This window comes from Microcaecilia unicolor, chromosome 10 (assembly GCF_901765095.1).
Source record: "Microcaecilia unicolor chromosome 10, aMicUni1.1, whole genome shotgun sequence".
NCBI classification, from domain to species: Eukaryota; Metazoa; Chordata; class Amphibia; order Gymnophiona; family Siphonopidae; genus Microcaecilia; species Microcaecilia unicolor.
The window spans coordinates 72,291,174-72,313,767 of NC_044040.1; the positions used below are offsets into that span (position 1 = coordinate 72,291,174).

Consider the following 22,594-nt stretch of genomic DNA (forward strand, 5'->3'; position numbering starts at 1 on the left):
ATGTTGGTCCCAGTATCTAGCTTGTGCTTTCCTCTCTCTTCTCTTAACATTTGCCAGGGTCTCCTGTCCATTTGGCATTTCTTCTCTCTCCTTATTCATCAGCTCTTTTCAGTCACTCTCCCACCCACAGCCATGCATTTCCTCTGTGTATGTCTCTCACTTCTCCTGCCCCACCATGCAGCATCTCTTCTGTTGTTCCCCTCCTCTCCACCATGTAGCACTGTCCCATCTCCTGGGCTCTCTGGTCCCAATTTCCCCACCTCAATCAACCACCTCTGTCTATCTCCACCCATCCGTTCACTCACCCACTCACCTTTGCTTTCCCCTCCCTGTCACCACTTGTTTGCTTGCTGAGCTGCCTTCCCATATCTGAAGTGGCAACAGGAAACAAACTATTTCCTTCCCCTCTCTGCTACGTACCTGTTCCCTTACCTGCTACCTCATGGACTCCATGGCTGCAAGCAAACTGAAACCAGGTGCGGGGCCATAACCTTGTGCACCCCACTAGTAACTCTTGCCAGTCTTGCTCCCTATGATGTTCCTGCTTTGGAGGTGCAGGACTGGCAAGAACTGCCAGTGGCCTATCTCCTTGTTTCAATTTGCTTTGCCATGGAGTCTAGGAGGCAGCGGGTAGGCAACAAATAGTTTCTATTTCCTGTTGCTGCTGCAGAAACAGGAAGGCAGTGGCCCCACAGGTGAGAAAGGAAGGCATGCACAGAGTGCTGTGTACACCCTACTGATCTCACTTGTACCACATTTTGGGAACTTACTGTATGGTTTAGAGGTACATGCTCTTACGGACAAGTGGGTTAACCCATTTTTCACATCTGAGGTGGTTGGCCCAGTTGTCCATGCGGCCAATGGGGATAGCCCGTTTAAATCACATGCAAAAATCTGCAAAATTCATTGACTTGGTTTAGTCTGCTTGTCCATAGGTAAATATTGATGTCTTAATACACTAGATACAAAACCCCACTTGTCTACAAGACCATGCATTTGGTCCACTACTATCATACAGCAGCTGAAAATACACAAGATGAGTAATATGTTCACCAGCAAACATTAGGGCTGCATTTTGATTAAAATCTTTAATTGCTATTAAATTGCACATTTTTTTTTATTTATTTCCCGCTGCAGCTCCTTGTGACTCTGGGCAAATCACTTAAATCTCCACTGCCCCAGGTACAAAATAAGTACCTGTATATAATATGTAAACTGCTTTGATTGTAGCCTCAGAAAGGCGGTATATCGAATCCCATTCTCCCTTCCTTCTGCCCCCCCCCCCCCAGATCCAAAATATCTCCCTTTTTCTTCCTTCCCTCAGGTCTATTATCTTTTTCTCTCTCCTTCTCTCCTATTGCTCAGCACCTCATCCTCTCTCCCCTTCACCCTCATGAGCAGCAACACGAAGTTCAATGTGTGGCTGCTGGAGCTTACTGCTTTGGCTATAGCTTCCACTGGTGACCCCCTCCAGTTCTGCAAGTCTGCAGCTCACTCCACTCCCCCCACTCAGGGTTCGGCATCTGTCCCCTCTCAATTCCTCTCTCCCCCCCCCCCCAATCATCCTTCAATGTGGTCTTCTGTTGGTCCCTGGCAGTGGCTGCCTGTGGCCAGGTCCAAAGCTTTCCCTTTCATCCATCCTGCCTATGCAAAAACAAAGTAACATCAGAAAGGGCCAGAAGGAAAGCTTTGGAGCTGACCGCAGGCAGCATATGTACACCACTGCCATTGCTGGAGACCAACAGAAGACCATTTTTAAAGTAGGCTAATGTGTAGGTATCCTGGTTTGGAGATAAAAATACTGGATCACACTGAGGACAGGGGTTGGGAGTAGAAGAGAGCAGAAAAGACATTTGTAGGAGATGCCGCTGCATGATTTATTTGGATAGATTTACTGCCTTTTTGAAGGAATTCACTCAAGGCAGTGTACAGTAAGAATAAATCAAACATGAGCAGTAGACAATTACAGCAGTAAAATATTCAAATAATTGCAATTAATTTTTAAAATAAAGGTTGGTGGTTAATGCATTAATTGCATAGTTAACTGCAATTAACTTGCATCCTTAGTGAACATACAACAGTTTGAATATTGTCCCCATAGGGCATAAAGAGATTAAACATTACTATTAGGTCATCTAAATTTAACCATGCCATTCACACAGGTAAGTGTACACTGCAGTAGAGCAGCTAACCAATATTCTATAATTATGGGCTAAAATGGCTTTGTTTATAATTGTCAGAGGGTGTTCACAGGAAAGGAACACGAGCGGCGCACGGGCAGGGCCAACATTCATGCACTTAACTTTCAAAATACTGTAAATTATGCATTTGGTGCTCACATTTACAGGAACCATAGCCTAAATGTACACACCTGAATTTAGGTGCACTGATGTAGGTTTATGCTAGTATTCTATAAGAACACTTAAGCGTGCAAGTGGTCTTACAGAGATTCACTGGCTGTGGAAATATGGTGCCTACATTTTGACAACCTGTTATAAAATTGTCTATGTACATATTCTCCTTACAAAGAGGAAAGGTTAGCAATGTCACACCCTTACTTTTATACTGCCAAAGGGCTATGTATATGCAATTTTAGTGACACACAGAAAATAAATAGAAAAGGAACACAAAGGGCAGGGCAGTCCAGAGGTTTATTTTGGTAACAAACTAAGTGCTATCTTTTGGATAGAACAGTGTTGACATTAGAAAATTCAAACTATGCTGTATAGGATGGAAAAATACAGGGATTATAACATTTTATTTTGAAAGATTCAGGGGGACCTTCAACAAAGCTGTACTAAAACGTGGTCTGTGCTATTTTTAGCCATTTTACAGCCATGTTAAATGTGGCCTCAGCACACAGGTGTGCTGAGGCCAAGTTTAATGTGGCTGTAAAATGGTTGCAAATTTTTTTTTTAACCCATTTGCTATTTTCCCAATTAGCATATGGCCATTAGCGCGGTAGCCCTTACTCACACCTATATACTAGGTGGTAAGGGCTACCGCGCTAATCAGAAGTGTGTGTCGATTTGCCTATTAGCACAGGGCATGCCTACTCTCCGCCCCCAAACATGCCCCTCATGCTAAAAAATATTTTATAATTTAGTGCAGGATTGGCACTTGCCAATCCCAGAACTACTGCGGGACGTGGTAGTGCCTTTCCATATGCAATAAAGCATGTATTAGTGCTTACTGCTGCTTAATAAAAGGGCCCCTTAGTTAAGATCCTCACGAGTAAAAAAAAAATGGAGCTACATAGACTGGCTAATTCATGTAAGGGGCATTTCAATCACTTAAAAATATGCTTATGCTTTTGCAACCCACATACTTCTAACTACATTAAAAGAGGCATACAAAGGGCATTTCAGAGGTGTTGAAAAATTATGCATGCATATCTTAAGTTTTCAAAATCATAGATGTGCTCTTCTCACCATTATAAGCAACGACTAAGTTTTATTCACATAATTCATTTAAACAAACTATCCCCCAGATTCTATACACGGCGCCCAGATTTGTGCGTGCACAATTTGAGTAATGAGTCCTTAACAACCAACTACTGAAATTAATCAGCACAGAGCCGGTGGTGGGAAGCGGGACTGGTGGTTGGGAGGCGGGGATAGTGCTGGGCAGACTTGTACGGTCTGTGCCAAAGCCGGTGGTTGGGAGGCGGGGATAGTGCTGGGCAGACTTATATGGTCTGTGCCCTGAAGAGCACAGGTACAAATCAAAGTAGGGTATACACAAAAAGTAGCAAATATGAGTTATCTTGTTGGGCAGACTGGATGGACCGTGCAGGTCTTTTTCTGCCGTCATCTACTATGTTACTATGTATGTTATATTAAAATTTGCATAGGCATCTGGCTTCACGCTATTCTGTAAGACATAGCACCTAATTAATGGCTGGTTATTCAAAAAGGGGTGTTCTGAAAAGTTGCCTGCATAGTTACATCATCTGCCAGGTCTGAACTGTTATTTCCTTAGTGCCTATGAGTGCTAGGTATCCTAATATTTCAGGATTAGGGGAGTGTGCACTCTCATCACTTAGACCCTTTACCATCATTCTGAACTAGCATAATTCATGGTCTCTGATTACATCTATTATTGTCTGCTGCCAGTATGGTACAATAAACAGCTTTTTATAATAACATCTGAGTCTTGTGTCTATTACTCTCAGTATAAAGTGTATATAAGCATAATTTTGGACTGTGAATTAGGATCGCAAGTGAGAGAGATTGATTTGTTTATTTTTTCAGAGTGCTAAACATAAAATTATTCCTCTCACTCATTACCAACTCCACTTTGGTATTTGGTAATATGTGCTTAGTTCCCACATTTTGGAGGTTCCACGAGATAAATGGTCTTAAACCACCGAGTATGTGTTTAACACCACCGTTTAACATTTGTGTTCTGGACCGTGCTGCTTTCAGCAGTGTCACGTGCCTCTCTGCTGTGACAGACATAATTTGGCTCGTTCCCTGTGACATACCTCCAAATCCACACATTTTGGAGGTCACACCTTTGATTTATAATGGTTTTACACAATTGTACTGCTACTGTGTTAATATTAAGCACACATTTTAAAGTCATACCTTTGCTTGGTATATGTGCGGACCTTCTACGTGATGCTTTTAGTTGCCAGCAGAGGCTGCTTTTATCTTTCTCCACTGAGCGCAGTTTGTGGAATGTGGCAGAAGTGATTTGTGATTCATACTGAGAGAACTGTTAACTATTTAAGGGCTCATAATTTTTGTGAGCAGGTTTGTAAAACTGTTTCTTTTATAACATCAGCTCTGAAGCTTCTAGCGGTGTCCTTGCTGATATGAACAAAAGTACTAACGAGTTTTCTTTAAAGCTGTGTTAAAGTTGGGCAGCTGAGTGGATACCATAACAGTTTTAAACCACTCTGATTTATAGAGACATGGACAGCATTTTGAATACATATTATTATACACCTGCTCTAGTTAGTCTGGCAGTCACAAACTTTAACAACAGTTTTGAGAGTCAGCTAGCTAAGAGCAAAGACATAGCCAGACTTGACTTTTTTTTTTTTTGGGGGGGGGGGGGGGGGGGAACGCTAGGCATATAGGTGTGACTAGTGTTTAGGAGTATACCAAATAATGCCTTAGAAATCCATCAACAAAGTTCACTAAGTAAACACTCTGTTTTGCATCAACATAAACTACATTCATACTTATAGAAACTTTGGAAACATTGACTGAAGTAAGAGATTTAAAAAATGTCACTCACAGAACACAGACCAATCTTCACCAATTACAGAATAAAGGACCAAAAATTTGAAAAGGAAACACTAAGAAATCACATTCTCTATAAGCAGTACAGCACAGGAGAAATTAAAAAAAAAAAAAGCATTATCTACTGTAGGAAGCAAAATGCAAGATCACTTTCTAACCCAAACTAAAACCCACAATTAAATTATCTGGATACCCATGAAATGTTAAAAACTTGTGGGACACAGTGGGCCCAATATTCAGACTGCAGAAAGCAGCCCGCATAAGTGCCTCAACTGGCATCAACCTTACATATTCAATTCCAGGCTATTTCCGGTGACTGGCACTGAACATCCAGTAGGACCCAAAGCAGTGCAAAACAAAGTAATAAATACAGTTTATATCAAATTGTTTAATCACCCTTAGGTTTTGCCTTTGGGTTTAACAAGCAATACCATCTGCATGTAAGGTCTAGATAAATACATTTAAACAATCTATGTTGAAGGTCTATGCCCTAAATATGTAATACTTGGTAGCAATAATGAAACAGTGATGGAATATTCATATAGCAGGCAGCCAACAGATTTAACTTCCACTGAAAATAATTAACTTTGTATGAGCATAAATGTCATTCAGCTCCAACTGTTCTACTGCTGCTTTCCCTTAGCCATCATTATTCCAGGGACTCATCTATATACAAACACAGAATGGGGAGACAAGGACTACCCCTCCTCCCCTAAAACAAATATGCCTTTTACAACCAAACGAAGAAGAAATAAATATATACCACAGAACTGGAAAATGTTGGCACATTTAGACTGACTCTGGCCTGCATAAAGGTAGCTCAGCCCTCATTATTCAATACCTCTCTTATAACTAGTAGTAATAAACATTTAGCAGTTTTGTTATTTCTTGACAAATATATATTGGTAGCAATTGTTGCAAGCCGCAAAAAGAACTTATCCAGTATTTAATCATCCTGTTTGGCTGCTTACAGGGGACTAATATGTCACCTACCTGACATATGTTTTTGGATACTTTAACCTTTACCATCCATATGGGTCACATCATCGCATCATCATTCCCTTGGATCAAGTAACATTTCTTTTTCCAATGAACTGAAGTCTTTTTACTTCAATGGACAGTCATTGCAATTTTCCATAACTTGCTTTACTTATGGACATTGATCAAGGTTATTTCCATTGCTTGCAATCTTACAGTAACTCAAAGTCATTTCATATGCTTTTATGTTCATGTATATTGTTGAGATCACTAAATTTACATCTCTGAACTTGCATATTTTGTATTGACAATATGTCTTGGTGAACAAGAGTGCGCACATGTCTAAGCCACAGTTCCTTGAAAGTGGGGGGTATGTAGGGTTACAACACTGCATAAGGCATTACATTTTAGGCACCGGCATGCAATATGAACCTGACTTGTACAGACTTGACCATTTACAGACCTAATGGTAATGTGAAAAGGCCTCAAGATACATGAGGAGTCTTCCAGTCTGCTAAAAGCAAAACAACCTGGACAATACAACGTTTTGCTGTTATACTGTTATCAGCATGGACATCATTGCAGAGATTTCAGGTCATCATGGTACAGGACACCTGGCCCCAAGACTTGAGGAGAAAGGTATAAAGACACCATCCTTGAAGGTGTTATCAGTTGGATGTTACAGAAGTTCTGATAGATAACAGCTCACATGCCACCTATCAGATGGCTCCGAGCCTGCCACCAGAACAAAGGCTTGATAATCTGTGGCATCGCCTGCCTGTAGATTTTCTTGACTGGGGAGTCCACCTTTCTGCCTGTGTTCCTGAATCTTGATTCATCATCAGTTCCTGTGAGGTCTCCTGACCCAGTGTTGTGAGTGATGATATCTGTCAGGTTTGAACTGTTATCTCTTTAGTGCCTATGAATGTCTGGGGTGCTAGGTATCCTAATATTTCAGCATTGGGGAGTATGCGCTCTCTTACCACCTACACCCTTTACCATCATTCATTGTCTCTGACTACATCTATTATTGCCTGCTGCCAGTATGGTAGAATAAACAGGTTACCTTTCTATAATAACATACTAGTGTTGTGTCTATTACTCTTAGTATAAGTGTATAAAATCATAATTTTGGACTGTAAATTAAGATCACGAGTGATTGTTGTAAGAATGATTTTTCCAGAGTGCTAAAGGTAGATTATTCCTCTCACTCATTACTAACTCCATTTTGGATTTGGCAATATGTGCTTAGTCCTCACACATGCACTCTTTATATAATTGCACTTAATGATTAATTTTTTTTGGCACCAAATTCTGAGCACCATTTATAAAATTCTCTCCTATGCAACTACTTTTAGTTTGGATATTGGGTAGGTTTGAGAGAGCTGAAAATTAGGCATGAACATTGCTAGTGAGGCTCTCGCACTGAAATCTAACCATCAAAAGATGTCAGCTTCCCTCTTCTCTAGTTATACCAACTGTCATTTGTTAGGCAATTATTCTGCCTACAAAGTGTATGCAATAACAGTGAGGAATATGAGGAAAAGCTAAAGCGGTTAGGGCTCTTCAGTTTGGAAAAGGGTTGGCTAAGGGTGGATATGACTGAGGTCTACAACATCCTGAGTGTTACAAGTAGGTAAAAATGAATTGACTTTTCACTCTTTCAAAAAGTACAAAGACCAGGGGAAATTACATGGAAATATTTTTAAAATAGGAGAAAATATTTTTTCACTCCTAACGTGGAACCTTGCATGACATAGCTATAATTCGGGTTCCTCTTTCCCACATGCAACACTTTGCACTTGCTCACATTAAATGTTATCTGCCATCTAGATGCCCAGTCTCCCAGTCTCGTAAGGTCCTCTTGTAATTTTTCACAATCCTCCTGCGATTGAACGACTTTGTCACCCAGAGGACATTTATCTGGGTAAGTGACATTATTTTGCTCTGTGCTTGGTAATTTAAAGACTGGGGTTAAAAGAAGAATTGTAGGACATTGATAAACACACAATAAAAAAAAAAAAAAAGCAAACTATTAGCTAGTCTCCATACCCTTTTCCCCATAGTTTTAAAACTTGAATTTTCTGCAACAGTATTAACAGACTCTAGAAGGCACAGCAGCTCCTAGTTCAGTCCTCATTCCCACTCACCCTCCCCAGCTCAACTATTCATTTATAGTCAATTATTCTAATTAGGACAACAGAGGAGAGTTTTCATTAGTTTTAATTACATTTAATTAGTTTCTGAGAAGCAAACACTAAAATTAATTACACTATATACAGTAATCTTAAGGCTCTTTATATTCATCTGATATCCCTAAAGAAGTTTTAATTAACAGCTCTATAATACTAAGATGCAGACTGCAGTCCAGCAGCGAGAGGGGTGCCATCCAGTCTTTTACATTGCGTTTCACATGTATGATTATCTCCTGTTTGGTGAGAAGTTATATTTATGTGCTCGATGCAAAGAGCTCCTAGCTCTCAGAGAACAAGTCTGTTCTCTTGAGACTAGAGAAGACGACTTGGTGGAGATGAGGGAGATAGAGAAGTACATAGCAGAGGCCTACAGGGACATTGTAGAGAAGTCCCACCTCCAGTCTGGCAGCCTCTGTACTGCCGTAAAGGAGGGAGGTCTTCTAAAAGGAGAGCATCACCCTGGTGCAGCTGGAAGTAATCCTGTAGCCATGACCAGCCCACCAGGAGATGCAATATCCTCTCACACAGAGGACGTATCTCCAGGTGTTTCTGCCCAGGTGGGAAGGGTTAGGACGGCTGTTGTAGTTGGTGATTCAATTATTAGGCATGTAGATAGCTAGTGGACGTGATGATCGTCTGGTCACTTGCCTGCCTGGTGCGAAAGTGACGAACTCACCTGTCACCTAGATAGGATTTTAGATAGTGCTGGGGAGGAGCCGGCTGTCTTGGTACATATGGGTACCAATGACATAAGAAAATGTGGGAGAGAGGTTCTGGAAGCCACATTTACGCTCTTAGGTAGAAAGCTCAAATCCAGAACCTCTAGGGTAGCATTTGCTGAAGTGCTCCCCTGTTCCATGCGCAGGGCCCAAGAGACAGGCAGAACTCTGGAATCTCAATGCGTGGATGAGACGATGGTGCAGGGAGGAGGGTTTTAGATTTGTAAGGAACTAAGCAACATTCTGGGGAAGGGTGAGCCTATTCCGGAACGATGGGCTCCACTTTAACTAGGGTGAGACCAGGCTGCTGGCATCAACATTTAAAAAGGAGATACAGCAGCTTTTAAACTAGAACCTAGGGGATGGCCAACAGTCATTCAAAAGTGCATGGTTCGGAACAAGGTATCTTTCAAAGATTATCACCAAAACAGGGAAGATAGGGTATCCCAACTGTGAGGTTGCAATTGAGACCATAGTAGACAGGAGGCATATTTTCAAAGCACTTTGCCTTACAAAGTTCCATAGGTTACTATGGAACTTTGTAAGGCTAAGTGTTTTGAAAATGAGCCCCTTCAGGTGTCTTTAAATAAAAAGTAGACAAGATTGAAAATTAACACCGTCAACTGCTGAGCAAGACGTAAATAGGAACAGTTTGAATGTCTATATGTGAATGCCAGAAACCTAAGAAATAAGATGGGAGAGTGAGTATATTGCATTAAATAAAAACAGATATAACAGGCACCTCTGAGACTTGGTGGAAGGAGATTAACCAGTGGGATACTGTTATACCAGGGTATAAATTATACTGTAGTGATAGGGTGGATCAAATAGGTGGAGGGTTAGCATTGTACATTAAAAGAGGGCCTTGAATCAAATAGATTGAAAATTCTGCAGGAAATAAAACACATCTTGGAATCCCTATGGATTGAAATTCCATGTGTAAAGGGGAAAAAGGATAGTGAGGCATGGACTACTGTCCACCTAGCCAGGCTGAATAGACAGATGCAGAAATGTTATTAGAAATTAGTCATGGGATAGCAGGTAGTGTTCTATTGTGAATTAAAAACAGGTTAAAAGATAGAAAATAGAGTAGGGTTAAATGGTCAGTATTCTCAATGGAGAAGGTAGATAGTGGGGTTCCCCAGGGGTCTATGCTGGGTCTGCTGCTTTTTAACATATTTATAAATGATCTAGAGATGGGAGTAACTAGTGAGGTAATTAAATTTGCTGATGACACAAAGTTGTTCAAAGTCGTTAAATCGCAGGAGGATTGTGAAAAATTACAAGAGGACCTTACTAGACGGAGACTGGGCGTCTAAATGGCAGATGACGTTTAAATGTGAGCAAGTGCAAAGTGATGCATGTGGGAAAGAGGAATCCAAATTATAGCTATGTCATGCAAGGTTCCACGTTAGGAGTCACAGACCTAGAAAGGGATCTAGGTGTCGTCGTTGATACGTTGAAACCTTCTGCTCAGTGTGCTTCTGCGGCTAAGAAAGCAAATAGAATGTTAGGTATTATTAGGAAAGAAATGGAAAACAAAAACGAGGATGTTATAATGCCTTTGTATCACTCCATGGTGCGACCGCATCTCGAATATTGTGTTCAATTCTGGTCGCCGCATCTCAAAAAAAGATATAGTGGAATTAGAAAAGATACAGAGAAGGGCGACGAAAATGATAAAGGGGATGGGACGACTTCCCTATGAAGAAAGGCTAAAAGCGGCTAGGGCTCTTCAGCTTGGAGAAAAGACGGCTGAGAGGAGATATGATAGAGGTCTATAAAATAGTGAGTGGAGTTGAACGGGTAGATGTGAAGCGTTTGTTTACGCTTTCCAAAAATACTAGGACTAGGGCATGCGATGAAGCTACAATGTAATAAATTTAAAACAAATGGGAGAAAATGTTTCTTCACTCAATATGTAATTAAACTCTGGAATTCGTTGCCAGAGAATGTGGTAAAAGTGGTTAGCTTAGCGGAGTTTAAAAAAGGTTTTGATGGCTTCCTAAAGGAAAAGTCCATAGACCATTATTCAATGGAATTGTGGAAAACACACTATTTCTAGGATAAGCAGTATAGAATGTTTTGTACTTTTTTGGGATCTTGCCAGGTATTTATGACCTGGTTTGACCACTGTTGGAAACAGGATGCTGGGTTTGATGGACTTTTGGACTTTCCCAGTATGGCAATACTTATGTAGTAGAACTTTGTCCTGATAAGGGTAATAGCTTATCCACTAAAGAGAGGAAAAAATGTGCTATTATAGGGAGTAGGTCCGTATAATGTGAGCAAATAAAATTCCCTACCTGTACCCACAGCTTTAGTAAGAGAAATCTCCCCTGTATATCTTGTATCAAGACTTCTGATGTGAAAGCTAAATGGCTGTGAATCAATATCGCTACATTTGTCTACCAGATGATGCAAAGTGTATCTTACCCACCCATGTCTGCTTAAGCTTCTGATGTTCATTATCTGAGAGGTGGGTCTCTTGGACACAGGCGATATCTGCCTTCTGTCTTTTTAACATGGATAATATTTTCTAACGCTTAATGGGGGAGGTGATCCCCCCGACATTTCAGGTTATGATCTACACTGTGGCACAGACATCGAGGTTGCATCAGAGTTCTATTTTCCACATTATTTTTCTGATCTGTTCCAGTGAGCTCAGCCTTCCCCCCAGACCCTGCAGCATACCTATTATTCCTGGAGCCCGATAAATTATAACCATGGGAGCCACCCATATTAACAGTCGTCAACCAACCCTCACCCACCTTACCCAAAGTAGTGAATAAACCAACAACCCCAAAACACCATGTAAAATTACACCCTCTAGTTCCCTCCCCATAGCCTCTTCCCCGCATAACAGAGTACCCATACTAATGACCATAAGATAAAAAAAATAAAATAAATAAAAACAAACAACCCCCCACCCGATTTCCTTCCCTTCTCCCATATATTCTCAAAACCCCACATCACTGCCCGTCTGTCTACAGTGGCAGAGAACCGATCACAAAATGTTAGGGTCCCCAACTTCTTCTGGCAACGAACTGTTCAAATGAAAATATCCACACCTTATGTTGCTATATGATTTGCAAAAGGCAGTTGTACAAAGTACTGCATAGGCAACATGTGCCAATATAGTTAGGATCCCTATTGTAATCCAACATCGTGCGAGGAAATATGGCCTTTCCTCCACGCTGAAAGCCAGCCTTAGGTGACAGTCCGCCTCTCCCTCACCCTGCAAGATAACTGAGGTAGCAGACAGTTTCATAAGTGATCCATTTCCCTGCCAAATTCACCTTTATAACTGCAGGGTAAAGGAGCATGAAGCAGATCTTTTTCTCAAACAATGCTGTGCAGTTGCCTCCGCTTCTCTTGTGCGGCTAGCGAATAATCCTGGAAAAGTTTAACATGATCACCCTCATAAGAGTGTCACGTTTGACTTTATAGCCACGTAATATTTCTATTTTGTGTGCATAATTGTGGATTTTTATTATGACAGCCCAAGGTCTCTGTCTGCCATCTTGGAAACTGCCAAGTCTGTGTGCCCTCTCTATACAGAAAGGGCCAAAGCTGTCTGAAACAGCAAATTCTTTACGCATCCATTGTTCCAGAAAGAGTAGCTGCTCTAACAAACCCACTTGACTGGGCCCAGCCAATCAAAAGCTTACTCAGAACTTTCATTTTTTTTCTACCCCTCATGGAGCCTGCTTTAAACTGTTCCAATCTCCATTTTGATTTTGAATTTTAAAGTAAACAAGCATGAAACTTTTCCAAACTTGCCAAGCCACTTTAGTACATCTATACCTATGACCCTATGTTTTTAATTTTTGAAGAAACTTCTTTTTGAAGATGCCACACATTGTACTCAAATTAAGCATATTAAAATTACTTGAAATCCTTTACCACCACTCTGAAAACTTAGAAACATTCCCTAGACACTTCCTTTAAGGGTTTTTCCAAATAGACCCATCCCAGGCACCACAACCAGGCTGTACAGAACACGTAAACAAACATGGTTTAATGTGACAGAATCATCATGGGTTCAGCCAAAGGAAGTCTTGCCTCACCAACTTGCTTCACTTCTTTGAAGGCGTGAATAAATATGTGGATAAAGGTGAGCCAGTTGATGTATTGTATCTAGATTTTCAGAAAGCTTTTGATAAAGTTCCTCATGAGAGACTCCTTAGAAAATTAAAGAGTCATGGGATAGGAGGCAAGGTTGGTTCTGGTGTGGATTAGGAATTGGTTATTGAACAGAAAACAGAGTTAAATGGTCATTTCTCTCAATGGAGGGTGAACAATGGAGTGCTGCAGAGATCGGTACTGGGACCAGTGCTATTTAACATATTTATAAATGATATGGAAATCAGAACGATGAGTGAGGTGATTAAATCTGCAGATGATACAAAACTATCCAAGGTTGTTAAAACATGTATGGACTGTGAAATATTGCAGGAAGACCACAGGAAATTGGAAGACTGAGCAACGAAATGGCAGATGAAATTTAATGTGTACAAATGCAAGGTGATGCACATTGGAAAGAATAATCCAAATCATAGTTACCTGATGCTACGGTCTACCTTGGGGGTCAGCACTCAAGAAAAAGATCTAGGTGTTGTAGATAATACGCTGAAATCTTCTGCTTAATGTACAGTGGTGGTCAAAAAAAGCAAACAGGATGCTAGGAATTATTAGGAAAGGGATGATGACTAATACCAAAAATACTATAATGCCTCTGTATCGCTCCATGATGCGACCGCACCTTGAGTACTGCGTTCAGTTCTGGTCACCGTATCTCAAAAAAAGATATAGTGGAATTAGAAAAGGTTCAAAGAAAAGCGACCAAAATGATAAAGGGGATGGAACTCCTCTCATATGAGGAAAGGCTAAAGAGGTAAGAGCTCTTCAGCTTGGAAAAGAGTTGGATAAGGGGAGATATAACCGAAATCTACAAATTCCAGAGTGGTATAGAATGAGTAGAAGTAAATCAAATTTTTACTTGTTCTGACAGTACAAAGACTAGGGGACACTCGAGGAAGCTACATGGAAATACTTTTAAAACAACTAGGAGGAACTATTTTTTCACTCAATGAATAGTTAAGCTCTGGAACTCTTTGCTGGAGGATGTGGTAACAGCGGTTAGCGTATCTGGGTTTAAAAAATGTTTTGACAAGTTCTTGGAGGCAAAATCCAAAGTTTGAGCTGCTTGCTCCGGGATTGGTAGCATGGAATGTTGCTGCCAATTGGTGTTTGGAAACGGATACTAGGCTAGATGGACCATTGGTCTCACCCGGTATGGCTACTCTTATGCTCAGATTTTCACCATCAAAAATATTTTTTTCATGAATTCCCCCCCCCCCCCCCCCAAGATTACCCCAGGAGGTTCTCAGCATTCCAAAACTACCAAAATAAAATTAACCCCTTGCATTCCAGCACACGTCTCAAAAAGTGCATTTTTTTAAATAAAATTTCTTCAGGTCACCAGACCCCTTACCTGCATCCCCAGAGTCTCCTCACCTAGCAATCACCTTTGATTTGGGTCCTGACGAACCCCCAGCAGCCGTGGAGCAAAACCACAAATTTTGCAGAGCTCCAGCTGGGCAGCCTTCAAAAGTTTAGGCCCCAGCTTCGTTCTGGGCCTAGTTGTGGCTCTAGAGCATCAATGTGCATGCACAAAACAGAGTACATGCTCCAGAGCCCAACACTCAGGCCACAGCCCTGCCATTTCCCTGAGAACTCCTAGCCCGAAACCAGCACGAATCAACTGGACAGTGCTGCGAACAGCCCCAGAGGCCACATTTACCACTAGAAGACCCCAGAACACAAGGGACCCCCAATGGACCACCCCGCTGCCACCAATTATGAAAACAGGGCCAGGAACAGCCTGAAGATGGTGATACTTTTCAGACACCCCTCCCCCCAAGATATTTACTTATTTAAACCTTCGGGGTTAAACTACATCGTCAAAAACCAAGCCAATGGGGCTAGAGAGTGAGGGTCTGGATGAAGGATGGACTCCTTGTTCTATGTTATTAGGGTTGGTTCCCTGGATAACTCTAGAAGAGGGAACCAAATTTGACATGGCTAGTAGGGAGTAATTAGGATCACGGTCCTTGGAAGTGAAAAGGAGTATAGAAAATCTGTTCCCTAATGAAGCAGGAAAGCATCTGAGGTTACACAGTTGGGAGCATAGATTATGGAGCAAAGGCAGGGATGCTTGTTCTGAGGCTAAGCAAACAAGTCTTACTGTCGGGGTCACCCACTGCTGGAATATTCAACAAGCCACAGGCATGCTGAGGGACCATGCTGCTCAATTTGTCTGCCACAGCATTCTATTTGCTGGCCAGATAAACAACTGCTATAGAGAAGTTTCAAGAAGCTGCCCAATGAATTGCTTGTCAACAGAGGTGGTAAGAACCTCCTCCTTGTTTGTTCAGATAATACACTGCAACCTGGTTGTCCATAAAACAAGAACTATCTGATCGAGGATGTGGTGTTAGAAAGTTTTGAGGGCATTCCAGACCACTTGCAATTCCAGGAGATTGATATGATGTCATTTTTCCTGTGGGGAACAAGAGCCATGTGTATGTAGACCATCAAGATGAGTACCCCAACCTACTATGGAGGCATCCGTGGTGAGGACTTTGTGATGTGGAAGGGGCTGAAATGGAAGTCCCTGAGTGAGATTATGGGGGGAAACATCCACCACTGTAGAGTGTCTTAACTGTGGAATAACTTGAATATGTGCTGACAGCAACCTCATGGCTTGGGACCACTGAGAGGACAGCACCATTGAAATATTCAGAAGAGGAGCTGAGCCAATGGTGTTACATGGACTGTTGAAGTCATGTGGCTGAGTAGGCGGAGCATCTGATGAGAAGATACAAGGGTGGATCTGGAAATCTGAGCATTATATTGTCTGTTCTCGATTGAGGGAGGAAGGCTCAACCCTGACTAGTGTCCAGGAGCATCCCGACAAACTCTAAAAGGTCGGAACTGGCTGAAGAAGTGATTTGGGGTAATTTAATACAAAACTGAGGAGTTCTAGGAGATATATAACGGATAAAATTGAGATCTGTGCAACTTTCTGGAGGCTGTCTTGATTAACCAGTCATTGAGGTAGAGGAAGACTATATGCCCCAACTTGCGAAGCATTGCAGCTACCACTATCAGGCATTTTGTGAAGATTCGAGGAGCCGAATACAAGCTGAATGAAGGTCTTGTATTGATAATGTAGAATCCCACAGCAGAAGCGCAGGAACTTTCTGTGCACAGGGAGAATAGGTATACGAGTATATGCTGCCTTCAGATCTAGAAGACAATTGTTGAGCTGGATCATGGTAAGAAGTGATCCCACTGAAATCATGGGAAAATTTTTTTTCAAGTAGGAATGTGTTTAAATCTTGCAGGTCGAGAATTGGTCATACTTCCCCCCCCCCCCTTTTTTGAACAAGAAAATATCTGGAGTAAAACCAACCCCCCTCTGGTGGAGGAACTGGTTCTATTGCATTTTGCCGGAGGAAGGCAGAGAGCTCTTTTCGAAGTACTATCATCTGGAGGGAGTTGAAAAGACTGAGTGTTGGGAGGTCCCCCCCACAACGCAGAGCATAACCATGCTGGATGATACATAGCACCCAACAATTGAAGGTTATGAGTGGCCACTTAATTTGAAAGAGGATCAGTCTGCTTCCTACTGGTAGGTTGCTTGACACAGATAACTAGACGGTGGCAATGCTCTCTAGGAAGGAGTCAAAAACTGGGTTGTTTAGACTGAGAAAAGGCCTTTGACTTTTGTGACTTGGGGTGCAGTCCTTTGAGGTGGAGGAGGATTGGGGGTATATGACACTTAGATGTACAGTAATTAGAACACCAAAATCCCTCTGCAACTCTTCTAGGAGAGCACAAAGTGGTAGAAGGCTGTGGCTTAGACAGTTTTAATAGCATCTGCTTGCTTTTTAATTAGATCAGCCACTTCCTTGACCTTTTAAACCAAGACACACTAACTGCTGCTACTACATCCTCCGGCAATAAGTTCCAGAGCTTAACTATTCATTCAGTGAAAAAAAATGTCCTCCTATTTGTTGTAAAAGTATTTCCATGTAACTTCATTGAGTGTCCCCTTGTCTTTGTACATTTTGAGTAAAAACTCAATTCACTTCTACTCGTTCTATACCACTCAGGATTTTGTAGACCTCAATCATCTCCCCTCAGCCATCTCTTTTCCAAACTGAAGAGCCCCTAACCTCTTTAATCTTTCCTCATATGAGAGAAGTTCCATTTCCTTTATCATTTTGGTCATTCTTCTTTGAACCTTTTCTAATTCCTCTATATCTTTTTTTTGAGATACAGCAACCAGAATTGAATGCAATATTCAAGGTAAGAACGTACCATGGAGCGATATACAGGAATTATAGTTATTCTTGGTCTTATTTACAATCCCTTTCCTAATAATTTCTAGCATCCCGTTTGCTTTTCTGGCCGCCACCACACACCAGGCAGAAGATTTCAGCATATAGTCTACATGCTGACTCCAAGGTGAACCCTAGCTTCAGGTAACTATGATTTGGATTATTCTTCCCAATGTGCATCAGTTTGCATTTATCCACATTAATTTTGTCTGCCATTTGGATACCCAGTCTTCCCATTTTTTAAGGTCTCTGTGCAATTTTTCACAGTCTGCATGCATTTTAACAACTGAATAATTGTGTCATCTGCAAATATAATCACCTCACTCGTCATTCCGATTTATAAATGTGTTAAATAGCACTGGTCCCAGTACAGATCCCTGTGGCACTCCACTATTTACCCTTCTCTATTGAGAGAAATGTCCATTTAACCCTACCCTGTTTTCTATCCATCAACCAATTCTTAATGCACAACAGACATTGAGGCTTATTTTCAAAGCACTTAGCCTCCCAAAGTTCCATAGAAACCTATGGAACTTAGCCTCCCAAAGTGCTTTGAAAATATGCCTCATTGTCTCCTAGCCCATGACTTTTTAACTTTCTAATGAGCCTCTCATGAGCTTTATCAAAAGCTTTCTGAAAATCTAGATATATATCAACCGGCTCACCATTATCCACACGTTTATTCACACCTTCAAAGAAATGAAGCAAATTGGCAAGGCAAAACTTCCCTTGGCTGAACCCATGCTGACTCTGTCCCATTAAACCGTTTATCTATATGTTCCATAATTTTATTCTTTATAATAGTTTCTACCATCTTGCCCCGCACTGACATTAGGCTTATCAGTCTGTAACTTCCCGGATCACCCCTGGAATCCTTTTTAAAAAAACAGTATTACATCGGCCACCCTGCAATCTTCAGGTACTATGGATGATTTTAACAATAGGTTGCAGATCATCCTAGGCTGCATGGCATCCGGTCCAGGTGATTTACTAATCTTTAATTTGTCACACACTGGGCACAAGATTTCAGCATATTGTCTACAATGACACCTAGATCTTTTGCTTGGGTGCTTACTCCTAAGGTGGACCCTAGCATCAGATAACTATGACTCAGATTATTCTTTCAAAGGGGAGGTGTTGGCAGAGTGCCTGGAGGGAGAATGATGGAGGTGCCTTTATATATATATATTTTATGCTGCAGGTCCTCCAATGCACACAGTGCTGATGAGGACAACATGGAGTCCTTAAGAGGTTGGAGTATAGAGTCCAATGTCAGACAGACACTCAATGTTGTGTTGGTGCACCCGATGTGATGAAGGTTCTGTGTCCAGTGCCAAATCTCCAGCCATGCTCGATGCAGAATCAAAGTGTTTTTCACACTGGACTCTAAAGGGTTTAAGTGTCCTTGGAGGTCACACTATGTCCTGATGCTCCAGACCTAAGAACTCAACACACCAGTTATGGGGGTCTGTGCCTGAAATTGTCCTATTGAATCAAGTACATTTTTAAAGCCACTCGGCACCCTCATTGACATGGAGGAAAAAAACAGCTGATGCAATGTCAAAAGGATTAATGGCATGGGGAGCTCAAGTAGTTCTGTACTTGAAAATGGTCAAAGCTTCCTGGCTAAAGGGAGGGCTCAGAGGCTTCAAAGGCTGAAAAAAGAAAAAATGAAAAATAAATTTGAAAAAAATTAAGTTTGATTAAAGAAAATGAAAAAATATGAGAAAATTTTCCAAAAAAAGGGAAGACACCAAAATAGAAGAGTTTAATGCGCTGAGGACAGATTAAACCCCCCCCCCCCCACCTACTTCTCTGCTCTGCAGAAATGCTAGACTGCTGGTCCTGTGCTCAAGCATCCGGTGGGGAGGTACCTACTCATGCCTCAAAGTTTCAAAGCGACAGTGCACTGTGGCAGTGCCCGCATCGGGCTCCGTGGATGACGTCGCCTACATGTGAATATCATGCCTGCCTGTCCTCGGAGAAATGTTTATCTGATTGTGAAGGTACTAATTGTTACAGTATTTACTATTTTTAATTCTAGAAAGCTTGCTGTAGATTTGTCTAACTTTGCAGCTTCCTTTTTTACTTTTGAGATTTCTTTGGGTGTGGGATGAGACATAAGGAAAAAGCTAACAAAAAGGAACTGACCCACTAGCAACTTCATAGCCACCGGTGCTTACTTTGGATCTGTACAACAGCAGAAAGGTGGTGTGGGTCCCTGCACAGCTGAAGGATGAGCACTTATCACACTAGAGAAACTACAGGGTAAACATAAAAGCTTTAACGTAAACATTGCAGAGGCAGCATGGTCCTTCCCTTATGAAACCACAGCTGAACTAGAGTAAGAAGTTCATGCTGCAGATACCGAAGATGAGGAGATTCTGAATGGCTTGCACTTTGGTATTCCCTAGTGACACCTCTGGTCTATTATACTTCCAGAACACATATGTACATCTATTGCATTAATTTGTAATATAAGGAAGATCCTGGGGGAGTGATCTTAAGATGGCAGCCAAACATGTAGCAGCATTGTAACGCTCTTACTTAGTGGCGGGATTTTCCTTAATTCATTATTCTTTTTTAATGCTGCACACGAAAAGGAAGGTCCATGCCATTCCGCCAACAGCTGTGGTATCTCCCCCGATCCAGCAAACCCTCCAGCAAACATTGGACTGTCACATTGCTCATGGTCAGCAGGAAGACTGGGGTGAGAGCCCTGCACTGAGTCCAGGTGGAGGACAGCCAGTATCTATGGGGCATGATGTTTTGTTGTCCCCCCCCCCCCCCCCCCCCCCCAGTAACCAAATGCCCACCTTGTCCAGGAAAGGCCAGGATCGTACCAAAGATGGCTGTTGCAGAAGGTGCTTATCAGCCAGGTGAGAGCGGTGGAATTTGCTGCTTGGCAACTCAGAATTTGGAAGCGCTGGGACAGCTAGTGAATGGATTTGCCCCCAAGTTGTTGATGCTGGAGACAATCTGGAGGGCCATTATGAAATTGGATGAGATGGTAGGAAAGTCTGCACAGGATACAACAGCTCTTGTAAGTAAATTAGATGTTTTATCACAATCTATACGGACAGTGCGACAAGATTAAGATTATCCCCTTCTGATTAACCTGAAGAAAGCTGTTTCCACGGTGATTCGAGCTGTTTCCACGGTGATTCGAGACAAGAAAAATGCTTCCAGGAAACCTTTTACTAGGAGACTGAACTTGAAAATTCTGAATTTCCCCAAAGCATCGGGCATGTCTCCAGTTTCTTATGGAAAATTTAAAACTTTCCTCAGATGCTATACCTCCACTGAACAAAGTGTATTATTTGCAAACTATACCTAAGAAAATGATGGATGGGGTTTTGCCCTTGGAAGACTGCTTTGGTAGATCCCTTTTTATCAGGAAATCCAGTTCAGCCACAAGTTGGAGTTATTTAAACAATACTTCATATATTTTGGAAAATTCTCTCTCCAAAGTTCATGAAAGAGCAACTTTGATAGTGAACTTTGTTTTTGAACAAGATTTAATTCCATAATGTGGTTATATTTTAGACAGTCTGGTTCTCAATTTTGTGGTCAACGAATTTGGTTATTTCCGAAAGTAACTAAAGCTACTTAGGAGACACAGACACTATTTTTGGCTATGAGAGAAGAAACAAAGAAATTAGGAGCTTCATTCCTGCTTGCATATCCATACAAGTGTGTTATTAAATATTTGGGTTTGAAATATGTTTTCTACGTACCTGACCATCTGAGATCTTTTTTGGGCCTAAAGAAGTTATCCAGCTCTGAACCATCTTAATTTGGACATTTGATTACTGGGTGCTATTTGGCTAAGCTTTTCCTCAATGTAGTTTCATTATTTGATCTCCTTATATGTGATATTCCACTCCTCCCTTTATGGTGGTCTGAGCTGAAGTAGTTCGCTTCTTTTTCTTATTGTTTACTTTAATTAGTTAATTGAACACTTGTATTGTTTTATTACTATACCTTTTATTGTTTTTCTTTAAGAAGCTCTCACTATTTTTCTTGTGCAAGCGGTTTACTTGTAATACGTGTTTAATTTATAAATACAAAAAAATTCTAATATTAGGGGGAGAAATCAGTCTGGGAAAACTAGTACTGCTACTCCAGTTTGATATGGAAAGCACATTTCGACTTGGTGGATCACGATATCCTATTGAATATCACGAATGGATATGGGATAACTGGTGTAGTCTTGAATTGATTTAGGGGATTCCTTACTGTCAGAAGGAAGAAGTATCAGGAATGGACCCTAGTTTGTGGAGTCCCACAGGGCTCACCACTGTCCCCCCTTCTTTCTTTAATATCTTGATAACCTCATTAGGTTTAAGATTGGAGGCACTTCGTCTTCATTCTTATATCTACGTTGATAACCATTTATATTTCATATATGGGATAATTAGATGAGATTACCGCCACCATCAGACAGGGACTAAGTTGCTTGGAATCTTGAGCACAGTCAGATAAACTAAATACAGACAAAACAAAATTCTCCTGACCAGTCATCCATCAAGGAATTTTCAGTTGATGGTACCACTTATCAACTGAAATCTCAACTGAAGATCATTGGTGCGCCTTTGGACAGTTACTTTTGAGCCCCATGTACAAGTCTCACTACTAAAGTACTTATTTTGTTATACAAATTAAGATGGATAAAATCTTGGTTTTCATTCTATGGTTTTTAAATTGATTGTCCAGACTCTGTTGATGGGTCATTTAGATTACTGCAATGTCACATACGCTGGCTGTAGTAAAGCTATCTGTTGAAAGTTACAGACATTGCAAAATACTGTGGCAAAGATGATTTGTAGGAAAGCCAAGTCTGAGAGCGCAACTCTACAGTTACATGCTCTTCATTGGCTTCCAATGAAGGTCTGCTCAATTTTTAAGCTATGCTGCTTAGCCTACTCAATCCTTTATGATATGGCCCCTCAATACACAATTCCACTAATTACCATTCATGATAAAAAATTATGTAGTGGAGTCTAGGCACTACTTGATGCTTCAATTTCCTTCCCCTT

General features: G+C 41.2%; 1 protein-coding gene across 1 annotated transcript in view; it reads right to left on the reverse strand.

Annotated features, from left to right (window-relative positions):
- The window catches only part of SLC38A1 (solute carrier family 38 member 1), a 220,795-nt gene that overhangs the window by 21,764 nt on the left and 176,437 nt on the right, over positions 1–22,594 (reverse strand). The window lies entirely within an intron of this gene.